We start from the raw sequence: 10,049 nt of genomic DNA, 5'->3' as shown, positions 1-10,049 counted from the left end.
ATTCCAAATATAGATTTTTTATTGGTAGGTGTATGGTTTTGTTAACACTTGAGATGTATGGGATCAGCTTTACTCCACCAAAAATAACCAAAACAAACAAAACAAAAACACGATTCACAAACAGGGTTTGGATTTTGTCAAGGGTTTTAAGAAAGGGCTTTGAGAAGGAATCAAGGAACAAAGAAGAACCACTGATCCAGACGACCATTATGCTCCGGCAACAGTGAGCTTGCTCCGGCAGCGGTGAGCTTCATTCTTCTTTAACAGGAATAGAAATATAATGGATGACCTTAGGGCTTAGGCACTCATTTTGGCATCATAGAGATAAGTATAATAAATACTTGTATTTTTTTATGTCTTCTTTTCTTTATATTTATAATTTTGTTTCATAATTATGTATTTATATTATATGTTAATATGTTATGATGATTAATGGAGATGAACTTAGTTTATTCACTTTATTGATTTGTTTTCTTGATGAATATCTTACATTGGTATGAATATGAACCTTTAATATTTATTTAACATATGAGTAATAGGATTCAACTAGGATTTGAGCCAAATAGATTAGTTTTATAAAAAAATTACACAGGAACGCTTTAGTCAATAAGGTGACGCTTTATGTCCGCCTTATCGCTAAGGCGCTCCGAAAGGCCCTCAAATGCTTCCATCGCCTTACAGCCTTAAAAACTATGCTTTTGTATCAATATTTATCCTATAACACAGACCGACACACCATCGATACAAACTGATACTCTATGTAAAATAAAAAATCAAGATGAAATATACATATCGGTATATATCAATATGTATTGACTAATACATACCGATACGGTACGATACGTACTGATACGGTGCACTACGGTCATATAATGGCCAAGATGAGTCATTTTTCAATAAAACACAATTTTTTAAGGTTTTTGCTCCAAAGTTGCTGCCAACTATTTTTTTCTCTAACTAAAGTAGAAATTAAGATCAGGAACATGGATTTTACATTTATGGGACAACTACAAACCTTGGATTCTTAGTGTGATACTCTCAATTTAGTGTTTATACATAATACATGTTATAAATAGCTTTTTTTAACTATTTTTCTTACAAAAGTGTATAAAAATGTGTTTCCTATCCATTTATGTGCGCCGATACATATCCTAATTTTGGCCGATCGATACGACAACCAACACCGATACTTTAATCCTTTAAGAGAAGCAAGGACTTTTGAGTTTCAGTAATCGAGCCAAACTGGAGTTCTTGTCCACATGGCAAAATAGATACTTTGTGACATTTGGAAATAAAAAGGCCTTTGTGACAATAGTAATTCACCTAATAACAAAAACTAAAAAAAAAATCCTCCTAAGTTGGTTCTGTAAAAATCTGGAAAATATTAGAAGACCTTAACATAAATAAGTAGCAAATTGTGTGGTGACAAAAATCTGAAGAGCAAAACTGCTAAAATGGAAGATCTTTTGATCTACAGCCAACGGTTGAGCTATAATAATTGACAAAGGTTAATAGACCAATATTATTGCAAAGAATACAATATATAGGGGTGGGTTCCTAATGCCTACTGTACCACATCTTTGACTTCAACAATGTCCCAATTGTGCCTTGATAGTTCAAACTTCTTTGAAGTTTGATTCCAACTTGATGACAGATGCATTTATCTTTTTCAACTCTTCAACCCTCCTTAAACCATAGCAGCTACTAAATCATAAAAACTCATGTCCTTTCTTGCCCCACTTCAAGCCAGGGTAGCTCCAGCCTTTTCCATCACCCCTTTTCTGCCTCCAATTTGAATTATATCAGTTCTTCCCAGTCCATTTGTTGTCTTTGTTACATGGATGAACCAACTCAACCAAGTCAATCGACTTGCCATATCTTCTCACCTATCAGTATAAATCATAAGCTCCCTCTAGCACGTTCATTGATTAATGTTTTACCATTCCTATTCTCACCATTCATTCATGTCAACATCATCATGTAGTGTAATAAAGGCATTGGTCACACAACATCTAGAAGCTCTTCTCGACCTCATCCATGTCAGTCAATTTTATGAGAAACATCCTTTTCAATCTTTCCCTCTTTCCTTAGATAACAAAGACGGCCATTCTTGACATCTCTTGATCAACAATCTTAACCACTAAACCCTCTTCTACTTATTGCTAACTTTACTGAAATTGCACTACATATATTCTATTTCAGTATACACCATATATTAAAATCTTAGAATCTAAAGTATCTCTCCTTCATTCTAACTTGCCATTTTAGCCCTTGCTCCGTTCTATTAATCAAAACTGTCATCAGCATATAGAAATGAAGGGTAGAATTTCATCCCATGCATGTCTAGTCAACTTGCCCATAATCGACAGTAAGATCGTTTATAACACTAGTTAGAGCTTCAGTAGGAAGAAGGGAGAAAAAAGTGTGTCAGATAACTCTTCGCCTTTCCTGAAAGCAACCCATAATTCTTACTTCTCACGCCAAAATTTATGCAAGATGACATTTTCCTGATATATAAGCAAAGTAGTGTTCTCAAAAGGAACTTCTAAAATATGGCCTTCCACTTTGTGATCATTTAAAGCACTATATCAAGTTTCGTTTTTGTTGGGCTGTTCTCATTGATGTCCAAAGATGACTCTTTCATGTTGTTCCCAAAGATTCAGTTTAAGAGAATGTCCACCGTTTTCTGCTGTATCTCTGTAATTTGCTAATTTTGCATTTAATACAACAAAACCATTGCTAGTCAGCAAAATAATGGTACACAACCTCTTTGATTGTAATATTTAGATACAGACAGCAAGAAATGAAAGAGAATATGACAACCATATGCATCACTTCCCAGTTCATACCCATATTTAAAACCCAATATTGCTACTCAAATCATTTTATCTTGCATTCAGTAACTTTCCTCAATACTGTATGACATCCGGCATGCAATGGAGAGGCCAAGTCATTTTAACAAAAATTAACTCATCAAGTTGATTGCACAATTCTTCAACAGTTTAATTTGAAAATCCATAAACTACTCTCAGAATCAGTTTCCAACGGAATGCAGTGAGATGGCCCATAGAACCACACCAATAATATAAACATTACTCAATTTAGGAAACAAGTAGATCCACGAATAAAGAAGATAAATTTGTCTTTGAGAAAAAGGATAAGGTGGCAGAATTCTAAAGAATGTCACGTGGGAAAAACAGAATTTGCATTCTCTTAAAGCCTTCCCATCGCCAAAGACTCAGCATGACCACCCAGGATTCTACCACTATATATCCCTCGCCCCATTTCCAAAATTTTCAACTCTCAAGCATCCAAAATATTTTTCCAAAACTTCAATCAGCAAAGAAAAGACTAATGGAAATCCTGACAGTGTTTTATGCTGCCAGTCGCAAGCCCAAATAAAGGAGGATTGGTGCGTCAGGTCAGCAGCCAACAATGTAAAAAAAATTCCAGCAAACCCTTTCACGTGAAACTTAGAATTTCGACCTTAAGCTAGAACGGCGTCCCCCGAAAGTAACACATTGCACTATGAACCAAGTGTGGTGAATAGTGAGCAAGGGTCAGCTAGGGCGTTCCTTGTAAGCGACGCACCAATTCACCCGATTGTAGTGACAAGTGGGTAAGGGTTTTCGTACCATGAAGGAGTGTGTAAAGAAGCTTGTTAGAACAAACACCAACAAATACGAAGAAAACAAATACAAATTCACACAGCACAGAGATTTAATGACGTTCACACACCGATGTGGTGTGCTACGTCCTAGAGCTAAGAAGAAGATGATTCACCATGTTGGAAGAAAAGTTACAATGGAGATCTCCCTCAAGAACACCCAAATTGCGGCAAAAAAACTGGCCCAGTTACCCTAAAATGAAAAAACACAATATAATACATTATATACTCCTCCAAGTCATATCGATTTATCAAGTTGCGGTCGATTGGTTTGTATTGCACCAGGGGACAACGCCCCCGCACCCCCATACGAGATCGGTGCTAGGCTCCGGGCCCAACCCCTCTGCTACCATCATAGATCTAAGAGAAAAAAAAATCTCATTCAGGTCGCCACCAAAATATGTCGGAGCGTGTCATTCTTCAAAATGGGTCAAGAATTCAAGACAAACGTAACAAAGCTAGTCCAAAAGCATAAAATGAAATTAGCCTCTTGAAACATAGGAACTTTAATGATAAATAATTTAGAATTAATAAATATAATAATAGGAAGAAGAATTAATATAGCTCGCATACAAGAGACTTGATGAATTAGATGACTATAAACTTTGGTACAATAGATATCCAAATAATAGAAGCAGGTTGACAATATTAGCATCTTGAATTAAACGGGGTGCTTGGTCCAACGGTAAGGTAAGAATATTGCAACTTGGTGGTTAAGTGGTCGAAACACCCTCCGCAACATTCTCGGGGTAAGGCAGTGTAGTTCTCCCCCCTGGGGGTTCTCAGACATGCGGAAGCCTCATGCACTAGGTAAGCCAGAAGCAGGGTGGCAATAGCAATAGATATAAATTTTAAAAAATAAATTGCAAAATGTTGAAAGAATTGGTGATAGAGTAATATCTATCAAACTTGTGTTAGGGAAAGAGATAATCAATATAATTAATGCTTATGGACCCAAATAGGATTAGATGAAAATACTAAGAAACAATTTTGGGAACACAAGGATAGATTAGTTCATGGAATTTGTCAAGGCGAAAAAATTATTATAGGAGTAAGAATGATCTTAATGGTCTTCATTGATCTAGACTTATGATAAAATCCCTAGATAGTTAACATGGCAAATGACAAAAAATATGTGTTTTCGAGGAAGTATGTTGACATATTTAAATATATGTATAATAGTGTAATGACTAAAGTAAAAACGATCGGGGGGGTTCAAGGTGTTGAATTTCCAATTACAATAGGATTACATCAAGGATTAGAGCACATATTAGTTTAGAATCTTTAGATGAGATGGCTAGAGACATTCAATATCAAATCGCTTGGTGTATGCTTTTCGTCAACAATATTATTTTTTAGGATAAACAAAAGCAGAAACAAATACCAAGTTGGAATTATAGAGATCAACCTCGAAATCAAAATATTATAAGATAAGTAGAAGGATAAAAAAATAGTATATGGTGAGTGAATAGAGTAACAAAGAGACTGAATGTGGGGTGGTGAAAATAAATGATAATGAGTTACAACAAAGTGAAAATTTTATATACCTAGATTCAACCATAAATAAAAAGGAAATAGAGGATTTATGTTGCACAAAGAATTAGAATTAGATGGATGAAGCAGAAGGGTGCATCCGGAGTGTTATGTGATTCATATATATTACTCTAAAAGTCAAAATAAAATTTAAAGGACCAACAATAATGTATGGGTCTGAATGTTGAGCAGTGAAAAAATAAAAAGCATACAAACTTAGTGTGGCTAAATTGAGGACATTGAGATGGATGAGTGGTAAAACTAGAAAAGATAAAATAAGTAATGAACAAAATTCAAACTCATTTAGGAGTAGCTCCAACACATAATAAGTTACAAGAAATACAATTGAGGTGCATGGACATGTGCAACAGAGGCCTATGAAGGCACTAGTAGCAAAGGTGATTTGATTCAGATTGAATGAACTAAAAAAGCTGAAGGTAGGCCTAAAATGACTCGCAAGAGAAATGATGAGGAAAGACATGCATAGTTTAGAACTAATACCAAGTATGGCTTTGAATAGATATGGTTGATGGGGGAAAAAATATGCGTAGCGACACCATTAAGTTGGGATAAAGCTGAGTTGAGTTGTAAAGAAAATACTAATGAAAATCATTGCACCTAAATTCAAAACAAATAACTAAAACGTAGTCTAATTAACTATAGAGCCCGAGTAGAACAAACTAGGGCTTTCAGAACCTCAAAACAGCCGTCTCCCATAATAAAAACATCAGAACCCTTCCCAAAACGATAGAGCCATGGAGAAAAAATCAATTATGTAAAGAATCCTAATCCCAAAAAAAGGAAAAGAAGGTGACAACCATCATCATCATCATCATCATCGTTGCAACCTTAGGAAATATCATTCCGATTCACCTCAAGTCCCAAATGTTAAAATCCTGGATCATAATAAAGCACGTAAAACAAGATACAACCCCTTTACCCTAATGAAATCAATCTTCTAAATATCGAATAATTCAATCCCGCCCTCCTTAAAACGACAAATCAAGATTGAAAAACTAAAGAACCACTAATGAATTCAAAGGCTTCAAGAGAATCAAACAGAAGAGCTTTAAATCGATTAATGGAGAAAAAAAAATGAATAATGAGAAATCTTCACCTTCAAAGAAGACAGAACTCGGTAAACCACGTAAATAGATAACGACGATGAAAGGATTTCGTCCAAACGATAAATTCGATAGTGGGCGGTGACACAGCATTATATACACTCGCCACATAGTTAAATCTCGAACAACTTGACCGATTATCGACTTGAAACACATTCGCGGATTAGCTTTCACCGTACGGAATTGCCGTCATTTTAAGCGACCCCTCTTTGAACAATTCGGGTAGTCCACGCCTCCACGGAAACGGCGATATGTGATCGCGGCGTTTGACAAACGAAGCGGGGGCCACTGTGATTGTTTAATTAATTGTGATAGGAATGATCGGACGGCGTCTTTTCTTATGTCATGGGTCCACAGGAGGATTTCCTTCTGTACGAGGTTTCTTATGGGGGGAGCATAGGAACAAGTCGCTCTCATGAAAAAGAAACCTTGTGATCCAATCAAAGGCAAAGGCTGTTTAATTAACAGAAAATCTTATTAAATAAAAATTGAGAATGATACGAGTGGGGACCAATGATATGCAGTACCACGTGTTGAACGGTGGTGATGCAAGAATCCAGATTAATCACGGGTAGAATTTGATAGGATAGAAGAAGGTTTGGGTTGGGAAACAACCTCTTTAGGAAATGGGAATAAAACTACATATATTATGGGAGAGATCCTCTCTCACACATCTAGCACACACTTGACGGCTGGCAACACTTGACACACACCTAGCCCTTGGATGCATGCCTAATTCATTGGCACACTAGAGAAGATCTGGCTCCTACATTATGATCCTCCCCAGACCATGCAATGGGGGGGAGCCTCGTGGTATGTACCCCTTTGTTAGAATTTATTAGGGAAGAAGAACGTCACCTGGTCGAGTGATCCTTACACCAACACAGGGGCCAATGAGGGGGTGTGAAAGGGCATCAACAAAGCATTGGCAGCACTCCGGCACACAAACCTAGTCTTCATATGCTTGCTTGGGGCACTAGCGCACTAGAGAGGATATGGTTCTGATCCTCCCCAAACCCTATAGTGATGGAAACCTCATACTATGTACTCTTTTTGTTATAATTTAGGGAATAAGAACGCTGTCTAGTCAAGTGGTTCATACACCGACGTAGGGGCCAATGAGAGGGGTGTGTAAGGGGATCAACAAGGGGTTGGCAACACTCAGACAGACACACCTAGCCCTCATATGCATGCTTGGGGCACTAGTGCACTAGAGAGGGTCGGGTTCCTACATTACGATCCTCCCTAGACCCTATAGTGGTAGAAGCCTCGTGCTATACTGCAATGTACCTTTCTTTGGTAGAATTTAGGGAAGAAGAAAGCTACCTAATCGAGTGCTCCATACACCAGCACAAGGACCAATGAGGAGGCACGTAAAGGCATCAAGGTCATTCCCTCCCACCCCTCCCTCTTTGTCTATGCATATGGGCTACGCAACCAGGTAGATAAGCTTCCTCTATAATTTAATAGAATAGGCCATCTCTACCTATTTTAGGATTTCTATAAGCTATATTTTTAGGTCTAAAAATCTAATGCCTAACGAGGATAAGCTAATTTAATCCGTGAATTTAGTGTATATCATCTAATCAATTATTTAATAGTTATTGTTAGCCCAAACTGTGCCCATCCATTTGTAGTGGGTTCACTTCATCTAATTTAATGACCTAAATAGTAAACCCCATCTTTATAGTTGATACCGACTCCACCCATCCCTGCCAAAACATGGACCATATAATTATATTCCTCCACCACCTAAGATCAATTTGGCATTTTCGATCAAGTTGATGAATGAGTGGGACTGCGGGGTTTACGGTTGAGCAATATATTCCAAATTTCCAACAACCCAATCCATGCCAAACCATCTACCATGCTTAAATTAAAAAAATATATATAAAAAGGGGGGGAGGGGGGAGGGGGAGGGGGGAGGGGGGGGAGTATGTGTAATGTCAACAGCTTCTATCTCTTTCAACCAAAAAAAAAACAGCTTCTATCTATATCTCTCTCCTCGAATGCCCCAGTTAACAAACTTTAACCGTTTCTTGATTGTTGGATTCTCCATACCGCTAACTCAAAGAATGCTCTACATAAAAATAAAAAATTAAAATTAAAAAAAGCCATGGCCCAGGCCATATCGATTAGTCAAAGACGAGTCGCATGCCTACTTAGATATTTTCAAACTTTGCTAATCATAGAACATTCTTTTTCATTTTATTTATTTATTTATTATTATTATTATTTTTGGGGGGGGGGGGAGAGTGTGGGGTTACAACAGTCTCCATCTTTTTAGATTTGGACATTGTTGGGTGGGAATTAAATATACAAAAACACTACTCATGTTAGCATTAGCAATGAGCTATATATATATATATATATGTATGGCAAAAATAATATATTATATAAAGGCTTATTTTTATTTTCATGGTCCATTTAGGAATGCATGGATACACATCATTACATAAGGAGGGTATATAAATAACTTCAAAATTGAAAAATAATGGGGTAATTTGATATAGTGTAGGTCATATGGCTGAGATACGTACGCAAGCAAATTTGATAAATGGCCTACTAGGGAGGTGCTAAAGTTATCTAATAGTTAGCCCACCAAATCACTAGTCAACATGGCTAAAAAATGATATATACACTGAAAAAGATTCATAATCCTTGTGTGTAGGAAGCCTTTTGCCATACCTTTTTTCCTTTTTTTATATCCACATTTGGGAATAGTTTATCTAGTCGGGGGAGGAGGGAACCAATTTCACTGTTTGACAAACAAAGGCTCTGTTTGTTTCGATATAAAATTTTACATATAAAATTTTGACATGTAAAATTTTACATGGAAAAATGGCATGTAAATTTTCCTCATTGAAATATTTTTCAGCATTTGTTTACAAGAGGGTACATAGACAAACATAGAAAAATAATTGATTATTGCTTTAGAGTAAGGGTGTTAAACAATTCGATTTCAATGGCAATGATTAGATTTGTTGCAAGAATTTTTTAAAGGTAAAACTGAAATTGAATCATTCGATAATCGGTTTTAGATATGGAAACCATTTTATTAGGTTTTTAAATTTTGCTTATTCAAAACGATTTTTCTCCTTTTTAATTTTTTTTTTAATTCAAATGATGTAAATTTAACATTAATTGAATTGTTTATTGCTATATGTTTTCTTTTAATACTTATTTAACGTGAACTTAAATTTTTATTAAATTAGATGTAAACTTAGCATCGAACAATTTAATTTACTATGTACATATCAATAAATTCTAAATGGTTTACCTATAAAAAATAAAAGTTTTAAACGACTTATTGTCAATTTTAGCAATTCGATTCAATTTAAACTAGCGCTTTGATCTGTGAGATTTTTAGAAGCTTGCTTTTTGTGTCACAATTAATCATCTATGGATGGAGAGAAATCTCCATAGATGGACTTTGATGAGCACATTTATGTGTGAAATTTAGTATAGTAAAACATGCAATTTACATATTTAAAATTGAGCTACCTTTGTTTTACTCTCTTTTTACATAGACGACATGAAACTTAATGTGGCAACCTGGAAGGACCACTTCTCATTGTCATTCATTGACCAGATGTTAGAGAGATAGCTGGACATGAATATTATTGTTTTCTTGATGGATATTCCGGCTATAACCAGATCTCAATTGCTTTAGAGGATCAACATAATACCACTTTTACATGCCCATATGGAACATTTGCTTACAG

The 10,049-nt window shown here is 35.9% G+C and overlaps 1 protein-coding gene across 3 annotated transcripts in view; it reads right to left on the bottom strand.

Moving 5' to 3' along the window:
* LOC122057756 (OVARIAN TUMOR DOMAIN-containing deubiquitinating enzyme 12-like) overlaps positions 1-6,507 on the bottom strand; it is a 25,440-nt gene extending 18,933 nt beyond the window's left edge. For 2 of the 3 annotated variants that reach the window (XM_042620003.1, XM_042620005.1), the window contains exon 1: positions 6,318-6,507. The gene's annotated coding sequence lies outside the window, so the exon portion shown is untranslated. Of the gene's footprint in view, positions 1-3,887; positions 4,028-6,317 lie in introns of all 3 variants that reach the window. The other variant, XM_042620004.1, reaches the window with a different exon arrangement.
* Between the last annotated feature and the right edge of the window lie 3,542 nt (positions 6,508-10,049).

This window comes from Macadamia integrifolia, chromosome 12, assembly GCF_013358625.1.
Source record: "Macadamia integrifolia cultivar HAES 741 chromosome 12, SCU_Mint_v3, whole genome shotgun sequence".
Taxonomy (NCBI): Eukaryota; Viridiplantae; Streptophyta; class Magnoliopsida; order Proteales; family Proteaceae; genus Macadamia; species Macadamia integrifolia.
This window is presented reverse-complemented; position numbering and strand designations above follow the sequence as displayed.